At 37.8% G+C, this 23,025-nt stretch overlaps 1 protein-coding gene and 1 non-coding gene across 2 annotated transcripts in view; one reads left to right on the top strand and one right to left on the bottom strand.

Annotated features, from left to right (window-relative positions):
• Positions 1 to 2,393: 2,393 nt before the first annotated feature.
• Positions 2,394 to 23,025, top strand: part of ATF7IP (activating transcription factor 7 interacting protein) — a 120,383-nt gene continuing 99,751 nt past the window's right edge. Inside the window, 1 exon segment of the mRNA XM_049783693.1 lies at positions 2,394 to 2,552. The gene's annotated coding sequence lies outside the window, so the exon portion shown is untranslated.
• LOC126023651 (U6 spliceosomal RNA) lies at positions 21,197 to 21,298 on the bottom strand. Its single transcript, XR_007500755.1, has one exon. It is a non-coding gene; the product is annotated as a U6 spliceosomal RNA (small nuclear RNA).

The raw sequence follows: 23,025 nt of genomic DNA, 5'->3' as shown, positions 1-23,025 counted from the left end.
AGCATTTACATTCTATGTTCCTGGCTAAAGACAAAGCTTAGGAATTAAGCAATAGGAGTCTAATCATTACTGAGTTCACAATGAACTGCATCTTTTAAACAAAAAAATTATTAAATCACTCTTAGACATTGGCTTTTTTCAAGATTTTTTTTTTTTTTTTTGTTTTTGGGTCACACCCAGCATTGCTCAGGGGTTACTCCTGGCTGTCTGCTCAGAAATAGCTCCTGGCAAGCACGGGGGACCATATGGGACACCGGGATTCGAACCAACCACCTTTGGTCCTGGATCGGCTGCTTGCAAGGCAAACGCCGCTGTGCTATCTCTCCGGGCCCTAGACATTGGCTTTTTTAAGAAGATATTGCAGGTTCCCCAAGTTTGGATAAGATGTTTCTCCTAAACATCCTGTGTTTCAATTAAGCATAAAGTAAAAAATGAAAATAATCATTAACTACCATCTACATTTTTTCCTTTGGTGATGTAAAAAAAGTTAAAACTAGAACTGGTATAGCTTGTAAGGTGTTTTGCATTGCACATTTGCCTTGCATATCACCAAGTTGGGTGGATCCCTGGTATCACATAAGGCCCCCTGAGCAAGCTGCGAGTGATTCCTGAGTACAGAGCCAAGAGGAGCACTTCTGGGCAAAAAACATAGTGTTTATTTATCACTTAAATAAATAATAAAATTAGGGTTTCAAATATATGCATGGCAAATGTTTACAACTCAGCTACTTTCTTATTTAAAACATTTCCTGTTTCTAATTTTGTCTCTTTTGCTATAGTATAGATTTCTTAAGAACAGTTACCTAAATAAAGTTCTGGAATAATCAATGCTTAATAAATATTGAATGACTAGACTAATTTAAGAAAAAGGTTGCTACTAGACTTCTGATAATGCTCAGGAAGACCACATGGTGTTGGGGAATGAACCTTACTTCCAGGATGCAATGTGTGTGCGTGCTAGTCCTCTGAGCCATGCCACAAATAGAAAAATAATAAACGAAAGCAAAAAATTAGCCAAAACCATACAATATTCTATCTTCTTACTTTGATAATGCCTATTTACATTTCAACCTATCAATTGATCCTCTCAACTAAGTAGTACAATTAACATTTCAGAAATGAAAAAAAATGAATTAATGGGGACAGAGTGATATACAGGGGTTCATGTACTTGGCCTACATGCAGCCTCGGTACCACTTCAAATATAGTCCCATAATTAATGTAGGCTGTAACTTCTGAATATAGAGCCATGAATATGTGGAGGACTACCAGTGATGGCCCAAATGCTCTCCGGACACCTTCCCTCCAAAGGCGATAATAAGACTTATTCTGAGGAACTTATTCCGAGGTAGATACGCATCATATGTGGATGAGACCCACATCCTCAGTAATTAGAGCAGTGCTTCTCAAATAGTGGGGCGCGCGCCCTCTCCATAACGGGGGGGGGGGGGGCGCTGGACCTCGGCAAGCACTGTCATAACAAGCGAAGCCCCGTGTTTATTATGTTTCTATGTCTCTGGAGCTGAGAGTCACTGTGTCCTGCTTCAAACCCCTCTTCGAAAAGCTATGCATTGCAAAAAGTGCACATTGTAGCCATTAATCCAGACATCACCTCTTATTAAAAAAATCAGCTCAAATTATTATATATATTTTTGTTTCGCGGGTTAAGATTTTTTTAAAATAAAGATACTATTTACAGTCGCGCGGGGGGAAGGGTGCGAAAAATGTTTTCTTCTTCCTAGGGAGGCATGTCAGGAAATAATTTTGAAGCACTGAATTAGAGGAACCCTATCTCTATGGGTCTCCACTGTCCTAGGTAGGTCTTCCTAGGACAGTGGTTCAGGCTTCAAACCGAGTTAGAGGGTTCGAGTGGAAAGGTTTAAAATGCCTGTTATAACTTACCGTTAACTAAAAGAGATCATTTTGTTCTCACCTCTTGAAGTCCAAAGCATAATTGGAAACGTTTACAGACTGAACCGTTTGAAACATCATATACCTTTTTTTTTTTTTTGGTGGTAGTTCCCCCCTCACCCTTCAGTTCTGCAAAACTCTTGCCTACCTGTTCCCGCCCATTTTCCCTGACTCACAGAGGGCGCTCACCGAGTGTTGCTCACTGCTTGAGCACAGCTCCACTGAAAAACACACCTCGCACACGGCAACTGAAAAGTCACAGCGCCACCACCTCCGACTTCGCCTGGCCGCAGCAGGGGGCGGGGCTTCGGGAACCTCATTCAAATAAAAAACAGGCAGATTTGCATGGGGCACGGCGAGAGCGTGTGCCGATTGGCGGCCGGCGGAGGGCGTGGCCAGCACGACGCACGCGGAGCCCCGCCCCCAGCTCATTTGCATAACGGCCCCGACGCGTGCAGGGGACCAGCGGGTTTGTTTTTGAATCTACGGAGGCGGCGGTGGCGGTGGCTGCGCGGCGCGGGGCGGCGCGGCGAGGCGACTGAGGCGCGTGAGGCTGAGGCGGCAGCGTCGGGGGACGGCTGCGCGAACGGCTGTGTAGGAAGGAACTCGGGTTCCCCCTCACACATCTCCCGCCCCGAAAGGTAGATATAGAGCTAGAGCAACCCCAGGGTCGGTTCGAACCACATTTTCTTAACATTTCCTATTGTTACTGTGTGAGGAGTCCCAGACCGCATTATGGCGGCGGAGGGAAGTCGCCGCCGCGTGTGCGCCTGCGCGGCTGCGGCGCTGCGGGCGGCGCTGCATGGGAGCACGTGACCCTGCGGGGGCCAGGCGCTAGCTGCAGCGGTGCAGCGGCGGGTGGGGCGGCGGCTGCGCAAGCGCAATATTCATGTTTTCCCGATCCCAAGGTTCTCGTTGGGCGCCATTTGGGTTCTAGATTGCCTTGCCTTGCTGCTCGAGGGCCGGGCTTTGGCAGCCGGCAAAGCTTGACTTTGGGGCACGGAAATCGCTCCCCGGCTCTTGGACTTTCAGTGGCCGACCTGAGTCGGTTTTCTGAGCAAGTTGTTCAGAGGGAGAGCTAGCTGTTCCACTTGCATTTCGTGTGCAAAATGCACACGATGGTCTCTCCCTTTGGTTCTTGATTTTTATTTATTTATTTTTTGGTAATTTTCGCTTTTTTTTTAGGCTATTGCCGGATTCAGTGCTGAAAGAGATAAAAGATCAGCAACTCAGTGCTGTTCGCACGGAAAGCGCTTTTACTTGAAGAACATATATATATAATATATATAATATATTATATATTATATATTATATAATAATATATATATTTGCAAACACTTGTTTGAAACCCTAATTGGATCCATTGTGGTGCATGGATAGGGTTTACAAAATAGAAAAAGAAATTTTTTTTGAGAGTTTTGAAATTGAAGTTGATGGGTGCCTTGGGAAAATTTAATATATTAAAATCATTTTTGATTTATAATTTTTGATTTTTGGTGTTTTTTTAAATTAAGTTCTACACTGTTAAAGAAGTTGTAACTTTGATCAGTTTGTATATTTATTCTTGCATATGAATTGTATATGTTTTAAAAGCTGCTTAAAGTTAGGTATAGAATTTTTATTTATTTTTAATACATTTTAATAAAATCGTTTTTTTTTTTAAATTTTGCTTATTGCAAGATAAAAGCGATTCTTTTTTTTTTTTTTTTGCAAGGTAAAACACGAAGGAAAATTTTTCCAAAGAGATTCTAAATGCTGTCAATTCTTTATGGGGAAGTAAAGTGAAATGGTAATGGAGAAAATAGTTGATTAAAAAAACTGCCCATATACATGTGCATCAAATATTGTTATGCTTGCTTTCTTAATTTTAAATTGGCTCTTGGTTTTAGTTCATTGAAATTAATCATAATACTTGTTATTTTAATGTCAGGTAGTGTCGCAATATGTCTTATATAACAGGTCTAGGAAAACTTTTGTAGAATTCTCTCGTGCAAATTCTTACAGGGTCAAAACTTTGTAAATTGTTTATGAAAACTTCATCTGTATCATATGCGTTAGTGTGTATATGTACAGATATAATTGATACCTTTATTACGTAGCTGAGATGACATCTGTCACCTGTCAAGTGATGTGACAGCTACTCTAATCTTGGTTGGTTTGAGGACTTTTCTGACCTACCCTTTGTATAGATGTGATTGAAAGAAAGAAAGATGATTTTGATTAGCGGATTTATTGTTATTTAAAGAATAATATACCGTATTCTAAAGGTGGGAATGATAGGGGGGAAAATTCATCACAGGATCATAATTTGTCATTGTTAATACCTTAAGAGCTTTAATTAAAACAGTATTTAGAGAGCAATTGCTCATTGGTACTACTGAGAAACAAAGCATCTTTTGAAATTTCTTGTTTTGCCACAAAATTTGGACACATACAGTACATAGAAGTGCTAATACTGTATTGTCTCAGAAATGAGAGCTTATGGGGTCATTACAGTTTTTTTCTCTTAGTTTTGTGAACTTTAGACATTTACTTTGGAAAAACTTGAATCAGCCATAAACTATATAATACAAACCTTGTAAAATTTTATTTAAATAATTTAAAATTTGTTTAATACACATGGAAAATTAATTGGTAGTATTTAGAAATGAAGCCTTTAAATTTTGGGTGATTTTTGTGACTTCCCTCATTTACTAATTGAGTCATATACCTTAGATATTTTATATTTACCATAATTTTATTCCTGTTTTCATTTAGTGTTACACTGTAGGTATTTCATCTTTTGTAATTCTTTTGTAATTTAAAATGGTTTTCAGTGCTTTCATAATATATTATGAAAATGCCCCACTTTTTTTTTTTTGGTTTTTGGGTCACACCTGGCAGTGCTCTGGTTACTCCTGGCTCAGAAAATCGCACGTCAGGCAGGGGGGACCATATAGGATGCCGGGATTCGAACCACCCTCCTTCTGCATGAAAGGCAAACGCCTTACCTCCATGCTATCTCTCCGGCTCCGAAAATACCCCACATTTTAAAATATTCTACGAATGCCTTTCCAAATGGTTGTATAGTTATTACTTCTAATAAGAGTGTACTGACTTATTAAACTATTCAGTTTAAATATGTAGTATAAAAATTCTACAGTGAGTATCTTTCTATATCAGTTATGATTTATTTGAAATAACTTTTTCAATGGACTTTTAAAAGTATTTACCAAATGAATAAAAACTTGGTCAGCATTTTTTTCCCTATCACCATCTATCTGTTGGTAGAAAATATGAACTCAACCTTTTTGCTACACACTTGATCTTAGCCAAAAGGCCGAGAAGCGATCAACCTTTTTGCTAATTACTGAATTTGAACTTTTTTTTTGGTTTTTGGGTCACATCTGGCAGCGCTCACTGGTTAGGCTCGGGGGACCATATGGGATGCCGGGGTTGCGCTTGCAAGGCAGACACCTTACCTCTAGCGCCACCTCGCCAGCCCCTGGCCTCTGAATTTGAACTTAAATATAAATGTGCGGGCCCGGAGAGATAGCACAGCGGCATTTGCCTTGCAAGCAGCTGATCCAGGACCAAAGGTGGTTGGTTCGAATCCCGGTGGGACACCGTGCCTGCCAGGAGCTATTTCTGAGCAGACAGCCAGGAATAACCCCTGAGCAACGCCGGGTGTGGCCCCAAAACCAATATATATATATGTGCAGTTTTTCATTTCTTAAAGATTAGCTATTTTAGATTTTTTTATTTGTTTGCTATTTTTCCTGTGGTGAATCCTGTTGCAAGTCAGCCCCTGAAGAGGTTGACTTATGGAGGGATGGAGGATGAGGCCTTTCTCTTCCAGCTTGGAGCAGGCGTCTGCCACCCTGTCTAGCCAACGGTTCTGAGGTGAAATGGCGGTAAACAGCTCACAGTCAGGCTCGTGGAAATTTTCGCTTTATTCGGTGGACAAAACTGAAGTCCAAAGACTCAGCTTCAGTTCCAGCCAAAAAGCCCTGGCCTTCCACAGACTCTTGCTTTTATCCCCCAGAATCATGTACCACCCAATGGTGGGATCAGATACCAACCAATGGTGGAAGCAGAATCAGATACTACCCTAGGGTGGGGACAGAATGCCAGGTCACACCCTAAGGTAGGGCACAGTCACCTATCAGGTTAGGGTCAGCAACATACTAATCCCCTAAAATATTTACATACACAACAAATCCCTTGCTTGTAACATTTGTGACATTTATAGATACCAGTTCTCTACTTCACTACTTTTTATATATTTTTAGTTACTTTTGTTTTTGGGCCATACCCGGTGACACTTACAGGTTATTCCTGGCTATGTGCTCAGAAATCGCTCCTGGCTTGGGGGACCATATGGGACACTGGGGAATTGAATCACGGTCCATCCTTGGCTAGCGCTGGCAAGGCAGATGCCTTACTGCTTGCACCACTGCTCCGGCCCCTTCAGTTACTTTTTGATTTAAAAATGGACCTCAGTTTTATTTAGAAGTCTTTTTTCTTAATTTTTTTTTTGGGGGAGGGTCACACCCGGCAGCGCTCAGGGGTTACTCCTGGCTCTATGCTTAGAAATCGCTCCTGGCAGGCTCGGGGGACCATATGGGATGCTGGGATTCAAACCACTGACCTTCTGTACGCAAGGCAAACGCCTTACCTCCACACTATCTCTCCAGCCTTTTTTTTTTTTTAAAAAAAACGTGTGTGTGTGTGTGTGTGTGTGTGTGTGTTCTTTTTTTTCTTTTGTAATTTCTTCCAGGACTTTATATCTGGAAATACTTACTGTTGTGAAACTTAAATGCTTATCTTTTATTTTTTCTATATGCTTTGATATTATCATTACTGTTTTTTACTTCTCCCAACTTAGTGCTTTGGGGACCAGCGCCAGGATTGAAGCAGGTTGTCATGCATGCAAAGCATTTGCTCCAACCCTTTGAGCCATTTTCCTAGGCCTAAAGATATTTTAAAAGTATTTAATGTATCTGGCATTTAATAGGTGGTAGTGGAACTGGACTGTGGTTGGCCACACCTGGCAGTCTTTAGGGCTTATCTCTTGAACCATGCTCAGGAATCACTCTTGGTGATATTTATAGCATATAAACAGTGCTGAAGACTGAACTGGGGTCAACTGCATGTAAGGCAAAGTGCCTTACCTCCTAGCATTAAGACTCTCAGGCTCTAGATTTGCCTTTTTTTTTTTAAATTTATTTAAACAAAATGTATCACATAGTTGACATAACTGATACTAATATATTTGTTTCAGGATGACAGAAAGTGAAGTTATTAAAAATAGAAAATAATCTAAAAATAAGAGAAAAAATTGGAAAATGGAGAGTTCATTAGCAGTTATATTTGTAAAAATTATTGTATCACCGATAAAGTCGTTAAAATAATAGCAGAAGGTTTAGTTTTGCTTTTTTGATAACAACATAATACCTGAATTTGATCATGACATTTACTCAATTTTAACTAGTTGATAGCTCAAATTTATTCACTAGGGATATTCAGTGTAGGTCATTGGCCTATGGGATTTTTAAGAATTTCATGGATTTCTTAATGTATATTATTCTATATTAGTATTCAAATGTGCTTTTCTGGGGAAGAACCTATAGTTTTAATTAGCTTCTCACAGAAAATTGTAGTATAAAATCGAAAGTCAGGCTAACAGTCAAAGTTCTTGGGCTTTACTTATTTAGCAGTATTCTATTACTTAGCTGTTATTAGTGTTACAGAGAGGAATATTAATAATTTGTTTTCACAGAATTTAATAAACTAGTTTTTTGAGATTTTTGTAGATGAAATTTAGACTCTTTGATATATATTTTTTTAAGTCCATTATTTAAAGATTGTAATTGCCTTTAATTTATGTCGGGGGTGAACTTATATCTTACATTCTTTTGTATTATTTTGAGGCTACCCGAAGTGTCAGTTTGTGGTTTGTCCTGGCTTTATGCTCAGAGATTACTCCTGGTAGGCTTGGAGGAACATATGGGATGCTGGGGATTGAACTCGGATTGGCCATATGCAAGGCAAAAGCCTTATCTGCTATGTTATCCCTCGGGGCCCAATATTTGTTTTTTAAATGATTGCAAATGGTGTTTTCATTTAAATTAAATTTAAATTAAATGGAAAATAAACTTCTTTAAGGAGTTCTAGGAAAATTTGTGATACCATGACATTTCATTAAGGTATTACAGTAGTTTTTCTTGTGCTGATATAGTATTTGTAGTAATGAGTTGGTGGAGAATAATAGCCGAATGCTCAGGATCATGATCAGCATGTGTGGGATCCTGGGGTTTGAATTTGGGATTGTATGCTTATAAGGCAGTGTATTTCTTTTTTTTCTTTTCTTTTTTTTTTCCTTTTTTTCTTTTTTTGTGGTTTTTGGGTCACACCCGGCAGTGCTCAGGGGTTATTCCTGGCTCCAGGCTCAGAAATTGCTCCTGGCAGGCACGGGGGACCATATGGGATATCGGGATTCGAACCGATGACCTCCTGCATGAAAGGCAAACGCCTTACCTCCATGCTATCTCTCCGGCCCCAAGGCAGGCTCTTTCTCTGGGCCTAATTTCTACATTGAAAACATACAAGTTGTTCAAATATAAATAGGGTGTTAAGACAAAGTTCTATATTAAATATTTTTTTTTGCTTAGTGTAATTTCATTTTTTAATGTAGGAATTAAAAATTATTAATTTACTTTTGGTTTTGAGGTCATATCAGTAGGGCTTAGAAGCTCTGTGCTCAGAAGTCACTCCTATTATGCTCAGGAACTATATGTGATTCTGGGAATGGATCAGGAGTCGGCTGTGTGCCAGGCGAGTGCATGAACTCTTGTACTATCTCTTTGGCTCCTGAAAAGTTATTTTCTGGGTATGATGACGTGTAATACCATAATAAATGCATAGATTCTTGTTCTTTTAAGCCTTTAGATTCTTATTCTCTGATAAGAATGTTTTAATTATTGTCGTGTATGCATGCATGCGTGCGTGTGTGTTGCCAGGGATCAAATTCAGGGTTTTTTTTGTTTCAGTTTTTTTGGGCCACACCCAGCCCAGGGTTTACTCCTGGCTCTGCCCTCAGAAATTGCTCCAGGCTTGGGAAACCAAATGGGTCGCTGGGGATCAAACCTTGGTCTGTCCTAGGTTAGCCGCCTGCAAGGCAAACGTCCTTCCACTGTGCCACTGCTCCAGCCCCATACACACACTATTTAACACCCATTGGGAGGGAGGGGCAGAGAGATAGCACAGCGGATCTGCATCGATTCGAATCCCTGCATTCTTTATGGTCCCTGCCTTCCAGAAGGGACCCCTGAGCCCTGCTGCCGGGTGTGGCCCCAAAACAAAAAAAAACACAAACAAAAAAATAAAAACCCCACCCATTGTACACACCCTGCTTTCCCTAATTCCTTCACCCTTTCTTCCCTTTGCAAGGAAGTACACTCCCTGGTTTTATTTTGTTTTTTTTTTTTTTTTTGGGGGGGGGGGTCACACCAAGCAGGCTCAGGGGTCACTCCTGGGAGGCACTAGGGACCATATGGGATGAAGGGATTTGAATCAAAGCAAGTCCTGGGTCAGTCACTTGCAAGGCAAACTTGCCCTACAGCTGTGCTATCTCTCTGGCTCCACACCCTGTTTTAATCCTCTCTCACAGCCTATCTAATTGGTTGACACAACTATCGAGTCCTCAAACTTTTTCACTGTCCCTCAGACCATTGGAGGGTCTGACTATAGTAAAAACAAAACTTATGAACGAATTCTTATGCACACTGCATATATCTTATTTTGCAATGAAGAAACAAAACAGATACAAATACAATATGTGGCCCGAGGCACATAGTTTGAGGACCACTGGACTTCTATATCCTGTTCTCCCCTAATAGAAATATTCATTTCCCACCTACTACAAACAATTATTCTTCAGAAGTTGCTGGTAGATGTTTCTTTTTGAGTATTCTATCTCTCCAATGACTTCTACATTTTGGGATCTGACTTCACCAGCATCACATACAGTATCACATACAGGTATGCTTTGCACATGACAGACCTGGGTCCAATCCCTGGCACCCTATATAGAGCCAGGAACATCACTGGATGCAGCCCCCAAAACAAGCAACAAAAGAAACCGTGCAGGAGCTGAGGGGATAGCTCAGAGGACTGGAGTTTGGAGTAATCCCTGAACACTACTCAGTGTGACTCAAAATATACTCTTTCAAAAACAAAGCAATTAAAAAACCCAAATAATTTTAGAAAACAAGGGGAGGCTGTCCATGTGACCCAGAGTGGTAGAATGTGTGCCTTTCATGGTTCTATTCTTGGCACTCTATCTCCTATTCCTTAGCACCGCCAAGAGTGGCCTTGAGGGCTTCCAAGTACTATCTGGACAATAGTCCTGGCTCTGGCACTATAAGCAACACTGTGTGTAATACTGAGCAAACAAAGCATTTGTTTGCGATTAGTAACATCCTAAAATGCAAAGCTGAAAGACCTGTGTGCAGGTTACTGAGATGGAATGATGTCATTCTTTTGTCTTCAAGCTTGTGGAGCTTACTATAGGAGTCATAGCCTTTAGTTGTGTTTGCACACACCTGGCCATGATGTGGCTGAAAAAACTCATACCAGGGATCCTTAATCTTAACAGCTGCCAGGATTTTGATTGGCACATGATGTGGCACTGGGGTTCTAAACCCATGGCTTTATGCTTGCCAGGCAGGCCTTTCAGCTGCTGAGCCATCTCTTGGCCCTTCCTCCAACTTTCAGCGATGTAAAGTTTGGAAGATTGAAGCAAATAAATGATGCAAGGACAGAAAAAGACAAAAGATTTTAACCGTTGTTAGGGATACAGTGAAGTGGAAAGAATAATTTTACTTTGCTCTACTTTTCGAGACTCCCAACTGTATTCTTTATGTAAAATGATGCCTGTCAGGGTTGTTTTTAGTTAAGTGAGATTTGCTGTATAATATGCTCAGCATTTATTTCTGTCACTATTTTTTTGTTTTCTGATTTCAAATGGTGAATCAAATAGGCATGAATATTTACAAAGAGGCAGTTATGTGTAGCTTTATGGAGCCCTGCAGTGCAAGGTGATATATAGAAAATGACAATATTCTTGATTACTTGAGCAAGAATTTACATGTATTTAAAAAGTAATTTACAGTAAGTTTGATAACACCATTCTTTGGCAAGGAAAATAGACATTTTAAATAAAACAATATTTTTGTAAGGGTTTGTGAGGGAGTCCACCTGGGAACTTATTCATTAAATTAAGAGAAAAAGTATTTAAGGAATAATAAGCCTTCAAGATTATTAAGTACACTTTGTTTACAGTAAGCTTCGTCACGATGAAAAAGCAGTTTTCTCAACATGACATTTTTTAAAAATATTTGTCAGATATCTCTAGAATTCTCTTTGCCACAGTCTTTGATATTGTAGAGCAGGTCCACAAAAGATCATTTCTTCTTTTGGGGGGACACACCCCTTGATGCTCAGGGGTTACTCCTGGCTCTGCTCTCAGAAATTGTTCCTGGCTTGGGGGACCATATGGGATGCTGGGGGATCAAGCCATGGTCCGTCCCAGGCTAGTGCCGGCAAGGCAGATGGCTTATCGTTCTGTGCCACCACTCTGGCCCCCAAAAGATTATTTCTTTTTTGTGTGTTTTTAATTTCAGGGTGTAATGATTACCCTGTTTCTTTACTTTCCAGCTGTGGAAATTACTGATTATGCTCAGATTGTTGAGATAAAGATTAGTCAGTTTTCTTTTATAATTCTTCCAGTGTTCAAAACCTTGATACCACACACACACACACACACACACACTATATATATATATATATATAATATGTATTTATATATACACCACATAAACCACATATGTATGTATATACATATATACATCACACTCTACATATATATTTATTTGGTTTTTAGTCTCGGGGGACCATATGGGATGCCAGGAATAGAACCTGGGTCTGTCCGGGGTCAGTTGCGTGCAAGGCAAGTTGCTGTGCTATTGCGCTGGCCCCATCCACACCATATTTTTGTAATGATTTGTCTTAAGTGCTAATTTTGATAATATAGTTTATGATATATTGATTAATAAATATAGAAAGACTTCCTTATTTTCTGGTTAACAAGATGTCTATATGGTATAAGATTCAGAATTAACTTCTGTCTACAGGGTTTACAATAAGCATAATAGTAAATAAATATATATATATGTATATATATATATTTGTTTTTGTTCTTTGAGTCACACCTGCTGATGCACCTTACCTCCATGCTATATATTATATAGTAATAATAGTTAAGATGATTTAATATGGTCCTTTAGTAAAGAATCTTTTGATGTTTACTTAAAATGTTTTATTTATTTAGATGTTTATTAAGAATTTTGACTCATTTTTATTTCTAGAATTCATTTCATTGATCTGAACCCTGTTGTACTCTGGTTTACCATTGTTATCTTTAGAATTTTAGACACTTTTGTGGATAGCTGCACCCTTCTGTGCAGGAACCTTGTTTTTCACATGCTGTTTCCTTTTATTGACTCATTCTAGAGTCATTAGCAGAATGGGATCATATTTTCCAGTTCATTTTGAGGAAAGGTGTTTGGAAGATAAGCCTTCTGAGACCAGCACATCTGAAAATGATCATTTTGTATTTTTTAATGTTTGGTTGATAGTTTGGCTAGGTATAGAAATCTAGGTTGGAAGCCATTTTACTTGAAAAATTTTAAGCTGTCCTATCTTGCTGGTTTTTTTTTTTTATAGCTGAAATCTGATACTACTTTTAGACCTGATTGCCCCTCAGTGGAAAATAGATTTTATTTATCTCCATTTTTATGAAATTTTGTTTTTATTTTTATGATGTACATTGAACCCTTGGAACCTGAATTTTTGACCTGTCAATTTTTTTTTCTGTCATTTCTTGAAATTTTTCTTAAAACGGTTTCTTTGGTGCTATATTTCTTTATAATTTTGTTATTTCACTACATATATTTAAATGGATGCCCATCTTTTAAAAATATTTTTTCTCCTATTTAGAATTAGAACTTTATTTTTTTGCTCAGGTAGGTTTCTTCAACTTTACAAACATCTCATTCTTGCAGCAAGCATTATATTTTTTCTGTCATGTTTTTTTTTTTTTTGGATTACAACCAGCAACACTCAGGGGTTTCTCCTGGCTTTATGCTCAGAAATTGCTCCTGACAGGCTTGACGGACCATATGGGATGCTGGGATTCGAACTACTGTCCTTCTGCATCAAGGCAAACACCCTACCTCAATGCTGTCTCTACGGCCCCTTCGTTATGTTTTTGAATTTTATTTTTTATTCCTTGTCAGTAATATCCTGTTCATGGCACGTGATCTTTTATCTTTGGGTTTGGGGATTATTTTAGACATTTTATCCCCTATCTTTTATTGCTATATATAGTTTATGCTTGTTTTGTTTTCTAACTCTTACATGTTCTCTTATGTTGTGGGAGATTGAAAAGTCGATTTTAATACTCAGATTTTTTAGTATTGCATTTCCTATAGTGTGATCTTGGTGGGCTATTTTGAGCTCACAAAACCTCACAAGACCCCTTTATGTTTTAAACTTAATTGGACACTCCTCAAGAATAGTCTTCCATTTTTTACATATGAATATGGTGGGTCTTATTGCAAGCTTTCTGAAAAAATGTTAGAGGAACATGACTAGTGCGCTCTATGCAGTCAGTACTCAGTTTCTCTGTTTAGTTGTTACTCTGATTTTAACTGGATATTGTCTTAATGATGGGATGGGGCAAGTATCTAAGGTCCATGCTTCACATATAGCTTTAACTTATTTTTAATGCATTATAGAGTACTTACAGCATTTTGGAATTGCTAAGTTAATTACCAGTGAGTATTAGTATTTCCCAATTTCCCAAAACATTTTATTCTCTCCCTGTTCCTGAGTATGTATACATTAAAAAAAAAGCATACTGTAAGTTTATTTTTAGAGGGATTTCAGGGAGTATAATGAGGTTATTTTCAATTTATCATCTATCTATTAATAAGTATCTTTAAGTACTCTTTTAATATGTATAATGGTTACTTTTATATTTTAATATATGTAATGTTGATGAGATAAGTAATTACAACATCTTAATAAATAAAAAATGTATTTTCTGCCAGAAACATTTTATTTAAACTCTGGTATTTTTAGTATTTATTATATGCAAATTTTTTCAGTAATGAGAATTGATATAAAAATATAAAATAAGTTGATATAAGTTCTTTTCTAGTTATTTTTGTTTTGTTTTGGGCCACACTCAGTGATGCTCAGGGATTTTACCCAGCTATGTGTTCAGAAATTGCTCCTGGCTTGGGGGACCATATGATACATCCGCAGTTTGTCTAGGCTAGTACGGGCAAGGCAGAGGCCTTGCTGCTTGTGCCACCGCTCTGGCCCCTCTATTTTTTTTTTTTTTTATTACTCAGTACTTGTATGTACTCTGGCAAATGTTCTCCTAAAAGCATAATTTTATTTTACATAGTCTTAGTGAAATTAAAAAAAAATATGTGAACAGTGCTAGTTTTTTTTGTTTGTTTTTGGGTCACACCTAGAAGTGCTCAGGGATTATTCCTAGTTTTGCACTCAGAAATCACTCCTGGTGGAAGTGATTCGATGCCGGGTATCAAACTCAGGTTGGCTTCATGAAAGGCAATCACTCTCTCCCCCCTGTACTACCTACCGCTCCTGCCCGAACAATTCTAGTTTTAATTTATAAAGAGAAGAAATGCTGGGTGACTATGGACATGTTTAACTTATAAATAACTTCCAGATGTTTGCTTTTACAAATAAACATAATTAAGTTGTTTATAGATGAATCAATTTTAAGTAACTTTCATGTAATCTGTGGCATTGTATATAACCAAGCTCTAGTGTTCTTTAGTAATTTAAATATTTTATTGTTTTTTTAACTTGTTTTTCTGTTATGGAGCCATATCTGCAGGGCTTGATTTTTGATTTGGCACTCAAGAATCACACCTAGTGGCTTGGGGGACCATATAGCGTGCTGGGGATTAAATCCAGGTTGGGTATGCAAGACAAGCACCCTACACTGTATTATTGCTCCAACCTTCAAAATATAAATATTTCAGTAGTGTGTTTATGTAGGCCTTTCTCTTCAAATATTTTAAGCACTGTTTTGGTAAATGCTCACATGAAACTTATACAATAAGTTATATAATAGAACAATATTACTTTAACTTAGAAAAGCTAATTATTTTCCAATGATGATTTGCAGTGCAGAAGCTTTTAGTCTAGAGTTAAAACTTTGTTAAATTGGGGGCCAGAGTTATAACAGAAGGTAATGCATTTGCTTTGCACATGGCCAAATCCCAGCATCCCATATGAGCCCAGAGCACCACCAGAAGTGACTTGTGAGTGCAGAATCAGGAGTAAGCCCTAAGCACTGCTGGGTGTGACTCCCCTAAAAGAAACACCCCTTTTTTGAGTTATATGTAAATGAAAACACTGGGAATAAATTTTAGCTCACTGTTGAGCAAATAAAGTTCATTTAACACTATAAAATGAATGGAAAATAAAGATGTGATTTCTGACCTTGTAGACTATGATATTAAGTTAATGACATGTGGAAAATGAAATGATGATATGTTCCAAGTCTTGAAAGAAAATTGTATCTCATTTGGGTGATAGACATAGTAGCAGAAAGGAGGGAAGGATTTCAGTTATTAGATAACTATGTTAGATTATGAATAGGACTTACTATTAAGTGAACTAGGATAGTTTCTTTAGTATAGAGTGTAAAATATGTCATGAAAAGGCCAAAGAGATAGCTTATCTAGCTGGCTGAGCTAGCTGGCTTTGCTTATTAGGAAATAGGTTTGATCCCTGGCATCACATGATCCTTTTACTGGGAACTACCCCTTAGCTCAGAACCTGAAGTAAATGTTGAGTATTAATGCTATGGTCAACAAAACAGAGCAAATCAAAACAAATGGCACTGGTGACTGACAGCTTAATCCTTTCCTTTCCAAACTGTTTCCATAATACATGATATAGCCAAAGTGACAAATGCCTGCAAATATCCATGGACTCAGACTGGCTGTGTGTCATACTCCTGCATGGGATAAGTGAATGTGGGTTTTGTGTAAATACGATTGTTTACAAATAAACGTTCTTATGATGTATTATTTGTAAATTCTTGATTTGTCTACTTTTTTATGTACTAATGATCAGGTAAAATTTTATTTGATGAAAAGGTTTGATAAAAAGTTTTAGAAAGCTTTGGTCTAGACCAGAGGTCTCAAACTCAATTTACCTGTGGGCCGCAGGAGGCAAAGTTGGGGTGATCCTTGAGTGCAAAGTCAGTAGTAAGCCTTGAACATTGGGGGGTGTGACCCAAACAACTAAAAGAAAACAAAACAAAAAAGATTCCTCTAGGGCAGGGCCACAAAATGTTGTAGGGCCGCAAGCTGCAAGTTTGAGACTCCTGGTCTAGACTTTTAGCCTTTTCATGGAGTTTGATTCCAAACCTGTCCCCTCAATCACAAATAGGAGACAAAACCTGCCTTGATAGAGTGAGCATTAATTGAAGACAGCGAATGTAAATAATGTGTGCATTAAATGTACCTCCCAGTTCCTAGCTCTTCCCAAGTCCCTTACATGCAGGAGAACCGTGTACTTAATGATTTTATATATCTTTGGGAGTATAGAGAAAAGCCAGCAAATTGGTAGTAAAATCATTATAGTGACTTGAGAGTATTAATACAATGATGGAATTTATATTACATCTCTTTGTTTGAAATCTAAATTGAGTGAAGACTAACTCTTAAAGTCAATACAGTTCACCCCCAGTCAGCTGAATTTGTTCAGGAAATCTGAGAAAAAATAGTTTTCATTCAAAAGATACTTAGCAGGACCTGAGAGACTTTGGGATGGGGTGTGTGTCCATTGAGGGGTTTGTTACATAATTTAAATCTTTGTGAAATAGATTTCCCAAAGAATGTCTTGGTATATAAGCAGTTCTCAGTATTCAATTATTTGTCCCACAGGTAACCTTATTCATATTCTTACTCACATTCAAGTACTGTTTGAATTATGTGACCATATGTGATCATATATTAACTTAGTATTTTTTTTTTCCGATATAGTACTTAAAGCAGTTTTTACACACAATATTCAGGTTGCCTCGTGGAGAATAAAGGTCCTTTAAAAACGAATTTTTTAAATGAAAAATTTTAAATATGTATATAAATACAATAAAATAGAATAAAATTTGCCCATTATTCAGTTGAACAGTTATCAATGTGTGGAGCTTTATAGATTCCAGGGACCCTCCTCCCCAGTTTGTTATAATCCCCTTACCAGGTTTTGTTAAATACCTAATACCTACATCTACGTGGTGGGGATTCTCTAAGAGAGGCTAGTAAGTGAAGGAAAAGGTGCCATTCTAGCTGATATGAGCTGTTTAAAGCAGTTTCTGTTCCTTTGTTCTTCAGTTCCACTGATGGCTAAGTTACTGCCTAACCATGTTTGTTGGGAATCTCTCATTTGCCAATACATTAATATTCAGTTTGAATCTTGACCCTCTTATCTTTTTTTTTTTTTAATTCTCAAGGGTACCTATATTCTTAATTTTTTTATTTGCCTTTCCCCATATCAAAATGTTGGATAGTCTGTGTCAAAGACATGAGATTTAATTGGTCTAGGTACCAAATAAGACACTGGAAATCTCTTTGACAACATCTGGACTACATAAAAGAACAACTTTGTTTTATCTTTATGGTTGATTACATAGCTTTCAGGACTCAGTTCCCCTTTCCCTAGCAGATTTAAGAAATTATTTCCAAGACTCATAAGTTTGATAGCCTTCACCATTTTGGTAGATTTGAGAACTTGGAGGATGGGGTAATTAAATTCTGTAGGGGAAAATAATTAGTGTTCTATAAATAGTTGTTAGATTTAAACAACTTAATTTTTCAGAAAGTATAAAAATTGGCATACTTTTAAAGGATAGAGTAACTATAAAATATTTTTATAAAGGGGTGATTTTGAGCTGGATTTCACTTTTTTTTTCTGGACTGAAATGGAGGCTTCTTTCAGGCGAATTCCCTGATGTTTGCTGTGGGTGATTTGGCTCCATTTCTGTAACTGCTAATACGTGGCATGGAGTCTCAGCTGTCTGGGATCAGGATGTGCCCAGAGTCAGTATTGCAAGTCGGGATTCACAGGCATTATGTTACAAAACTGACTTTCTGCCCCTGTTCTGTGTCTTGAGTAGCTGCATTGTTTGTTGCAGTATATGCACTAGCAGTTGTCTGCTGTGTTCAGTTTCCTGCAGGCTGACAAAGTGGGCGGGGCTGAGCTTGATACATAGCTGACTTTTCACTGTGAGTTCTGGAGTGCACATTGCAGCCATCTTAATTACACTTTAGTGCAACTAAGACAGTGCAGCTGTCTCAAAATGGCTGCTAGCCTGGTCTTTGTAGCTGCTTAGGCAGCCAGTATGCCGGTGGGAGAGTTGTCACATGCTGCAGCACCAGAGGTAAGAACAAATTACTCCTTCTTTCTGAACATTTTAATTGAATTTCACTGTTTCTTTTTTTTTTTTTTTTAAATAGGCAGGCTAATTTAAAGCTTTGCTTGCTAAGAAGTTGAAATGTGTGCTGATAGAACCTTTAAGCCTGCGATACGGACATAGAAACTAGGATGGTGAGGTCAAAGGTTAAATTCCTGTAATTTTTCACCATCTTAGGTACTGTGATTGCCGAGCATTGCTCACCACAGTAGTGCCTTTTTTGGACCCAACTTAACTTGCTATTTATTTTATGCTATTTTAATTTTCTTGATTTTTATAGAAATTAAAAATATTTTCTGAAGAAAAAAAATTTTTAAGCACCAAAAAGGCCTTCTTTTACCCCAAGTGTGATTTTTCTTGTTTGCGTCTGTTTTGGGAAAAAAAAATGACTTGGTAGCTATCTAGGATTTCTCTGGGTAGAAATTATAATAGAGAAAAAAATTTTAACACTCTTTGGTACAATGGCTTCTAGTCTTTTCTCATTATGCTGCCTCCTCTCGGTCAACCAATTCTTTCACATTTTCAATGGTGTTAACTTTTTATTGTTACTTTATACTGATTCAACTTACTCAAAATTCAGGCTTGAGTTAAAAAATAAGTTTATGTCGTCTATATCTACATATTCCTTTATTTAGTTTATGTATTCTGATGCAAAAAAGTAGATTCTCAATTGATTCAGTAAAATGAGATTGTTGTTTACTTATGTTAGATATATTTTAAAATAATATAACCGAATCATTGGTATAACATTTTAAAATAATATAACTGAGTCATTACAAATTTAATTTAAAGTATTTTAAAGCTTTTTTTTTTTTTTTTTTTTTTTTTACCATTATCCAAAAATGGAGACATTTATTGAGATAGTCCTTCTAGGATTGCAGAATGGAATATTTATTATTCACATTTATATACTATGTAAAAATACTTCTATAATCACCTAATATTTTCAGTAGTAAAATAGTTATACATAGCATTAATGTTTAAATGTCAGTAATGATCATGACATTTTTCCTAAATGACTCAATTGTGCATTTTCTAACTTTGTCAATAGAGTATTATGAATATATTCCCTACTATTATAACATAGAACAGTAAGTTTGGAACTTTCTAAATAAACCATACTTTTAGAAAACAGCAATCATTTGCATATTAAGTTAATATGAAGGACCTAATAGTACATTAAGAGGATATATATGATATTTTATTGTTTGCTTGGTTTATAACGCCAAATTAGATAATTTTAAAATTTAATAAAAAGGAATTAAGCTGTTATGCTGAAAACAATTTTGAGGGCTAATGTATAGCAGGTAGGGTACTTCCCTTGTACAAGGCCAACCCAGGTTTGATACCTGGCATCTGAGCAAATGGAGTATGGCAAAAAAAATGGCAGAATTTTGAAAGTCGATTTTATTTATTTTTTTTTTTCGGTTTTTGTTTTTGGGCCACACCCTGGGTGATGCTCAGGGCTTACTCCTGGCTTTGCACTCAGAAATTGGTCCTGGCTCTGGAGTTCATATGGAACAGGGGATCGAACCCAGGTCTGTCCTGGATCAGCCCTACTGCTCTGCTATCACTTCAGCTCTGGAACTAGATTTTAATATCATGGCAGCTATAGTCTTAATGTCTGGATCTAGAGCATTTATTTGTATAACCCTAGGTATGAAATGGAAGGGGCTAGAATTGTTAAAAAGTATCCTTTTAATTTATTTTAGTTTTTAATTCAAAAATTTTTATTGCTATGCAATGATTTACCAAGTTGTTTATAGTACAGTCATTTTATGCATTAAACGTTCCAATACCAATTCAATCACCAGTGTGACATTCCTTTCACTGATGCCCCCTATTTCCCACCTATTAACCCTAGCCTGCTTCCTTGCAGGCTCAAATTTACCTTTTATTGTTTGTTTCAACACAGAGGCATATGGAGTTATCAAAAGTTATCAAAAGTGATCAGAAGGCCCTAGTGATAGCTCAGTGGGTAGGGCATTTGCTGTGCACATGGCCGACCTGGGTTCATTCTCTGGCATCCCATATGATCTCCTGAGCCTGGTAGGAGTGATTTCTGAGCAGAGAGCCAGGCATAACCTGTGAGAACCACCATGAGTGGCCCCCAAATCAACAGAAAACAAGCAAACAAACAAAACTTTGGTCAACAAGGGTCAGTTTAAAATAATATGTCTCCCCATGGTGTACTAAAGTCAGTGTTTTAGGATTAACTGGGTAGTGGTTGTACTAGTTGAACCTTCTGGGTTATGGTTTTGACTCACTGAACCATCAGATTTACTGTGATACTATTGCAGGGCCACTTGCTGCCCTATAGTCCAGGATCTGTAGATCTGGAACAAATGTTGTGGCTTGGCAGTTTGATAAGTTTAAGTGTGGAGCTGGGCCATTTATGTCTGAGGGTGTAGGGTGTGGCTGTGGGCTACTGTTGATTTCAAGCAGAAAGGGGACTGTGTCCCTGCCCATTATGAGAAGGCCCTAGAGGGATTTTTGTTGTTGTTTTTAAAAATATGGAACGATTTGGCCCGGAGAGATAGCACAGCGGCGTTTGCCTTGCAAGCAGCCGATCCAGGACCAAAGGTGGTTGGTTCGAATCCCGGTGTCCCATATGGTCCCCCGTGCCTGCCAGGAGCTATTTCTGAGCAGACAGCCAGGAGTAACCCCTGAGCACCGCGGGTGTGGCCCAAAAACCAAAAACCAAAAAAAAAAAAGAAAGAAAATATGGATCGATTCACGAATTTGAGTGTCATCCTTGTGCAGGGGCCATGCTTCTCTGTATTGTGCCAATTTTGGTATATGTGCTGCTGAAGCGAGCACAGCCCCAGAGTTTTTAGCCTGGACCAGATGAACTGGGAATAATCAGTAGCCATTATTTCCGTTTGGAACTTGGTAGAGGATCTGGGCCATTGAAAAGTATATTAGAACATATATATTGGGCTGGCGAGGTGGCGCTAGAGGTAAGGTGTCTGCCTTGCAAGCAGTAGCCAAGGAAAGATCTCGACAGCAGTTCGATCCCCCGGAGTCCCATATGGTCCCCCCCAAGCCAGGGGCAATTTCTGAGCGCATAGCCAGGAGTAACCACTGAGCATCAAACGGGTGTGGCCCGAAAAACCAAAAAAAAAAAAAAATAGAACATATATATTTAATATTTTTTTAGTTTCATAAAGGTAGCGTTTAAGATCTATATTTACATGATTTGGCAATTTAAAACTGCTGCCTTGCCACGAAATTGCTTTTATTATTAATTGGCATTCAAACTCTTTAGTTGGGAAGCCAGGGAGGGTACCACTTTTTTGAGTAAACTATAGTCTTTAGTGGTTAGGACACTCAACCTGGGGACCTTTGAAAACCTTGAAGTTCTCTAAGTTCCTTTAGCAAACATGCTGGATAAGGGCATTGATGTTCATGGATGGACTCCTTAGTGAGGCTATTACTGGTCTCTGTGTGGAGAGAACTCTTAATGGTCAGCGACCTTGAGGGTGTTTATCAGTGTTACTTACCTCCAGGAAAAAACCATAACCAAGGATCATAAAGATTTGTGAAGCCTCTAAGACCACTGTATCAATGGAGAAATTACATTCCAAATTCACCTGCATATATTAAAAACTCTTAGCACTTGATTTTCTGAATTTGAAATAGTGACATTTCTATGTTGAAGGTATTTGAAACTGCTTTTCATATACCTTGTCACTGCGGTCCAGACCTTTTGCAGACCCTGCTGCTGCACATCACGGATGAAAGTCTCAGTGCAGCCCTTTCTACCCCAAATGATTCAACACTTGCCACGATGGGCTCCTTAGAACCATAGGCAGTACAATCCGGGCTAAGAACTTTCAGGTGGAACGCATCTTCCAGGTGTTGTGAGTGAATCACACACTTGCTTTTATACTTGTTAGCTTACATGTTTTAGTAAGATGATTGTTTTCCTAACTTAATCGCTCAGTGGCTTGAAATTTTGGGATGATATACTAGCTTAGTTTTGAAACTTTTAGGATGTTTATTTCATTTTCATTAACATATTTGTTACAGTTTTATGTGCTAAAGAATTTTCATCTGAATATGCTGTAACTTCAGTCTTAGGAGTTGTCTCCTGAAAGAGAAAAAGAAAAAAGATTTAGTATGCACTAGATGTACATAAATTCTCTCTATGTCTTTCGAATAAGAATTGTCTGGTGTATAACATAGGAAAGTGAATGTGCTGGAAACTTAGTTATTATTTTCATTTTACTCGTCTGAAAGATTACTCACTATTTCAAGTATTCCTTATGATGTGAGTTTCTTATTGTAATGTTCTTTATTGCTAGAGAATAATTGGTGATGTTGAAATTACTTGGTCAACTTATGTTGATCTTCATTAGATGATTTCAGGGGAATTAAAAATTTTATTTTAATTATTTATTGTGGACTATAAAATTTACCTTGGTATGCCACAATCTGATTGCACTTATTACATTTTCCAGCACTAGTTTTTTTAGAATATTATAGATAATGTTTTAGTACCTTGTTGCATATTTTATGTAAATACAAGCATAAACTTTATGGGA

Source organism: Suncus etruscus, chromosome 11, assembly GCF_024139225.1.
Source record: "Suncus etruscus isolate mSunEtr1 chromosome 11, mSunEtr1.pri.cur, whole genome shotgun sequence".
Classification (NCBI taxonomy): Eukaryota; Metazoa; Chordata; class Mammalia; order Eulipotyphla; family Soricidae; genus Suncus; species Suncus etruscus.
Note: the sequence above shows the minus strand (reverse complement) of the source record. Positions and strands in the feature narration are given on the sequence as shown.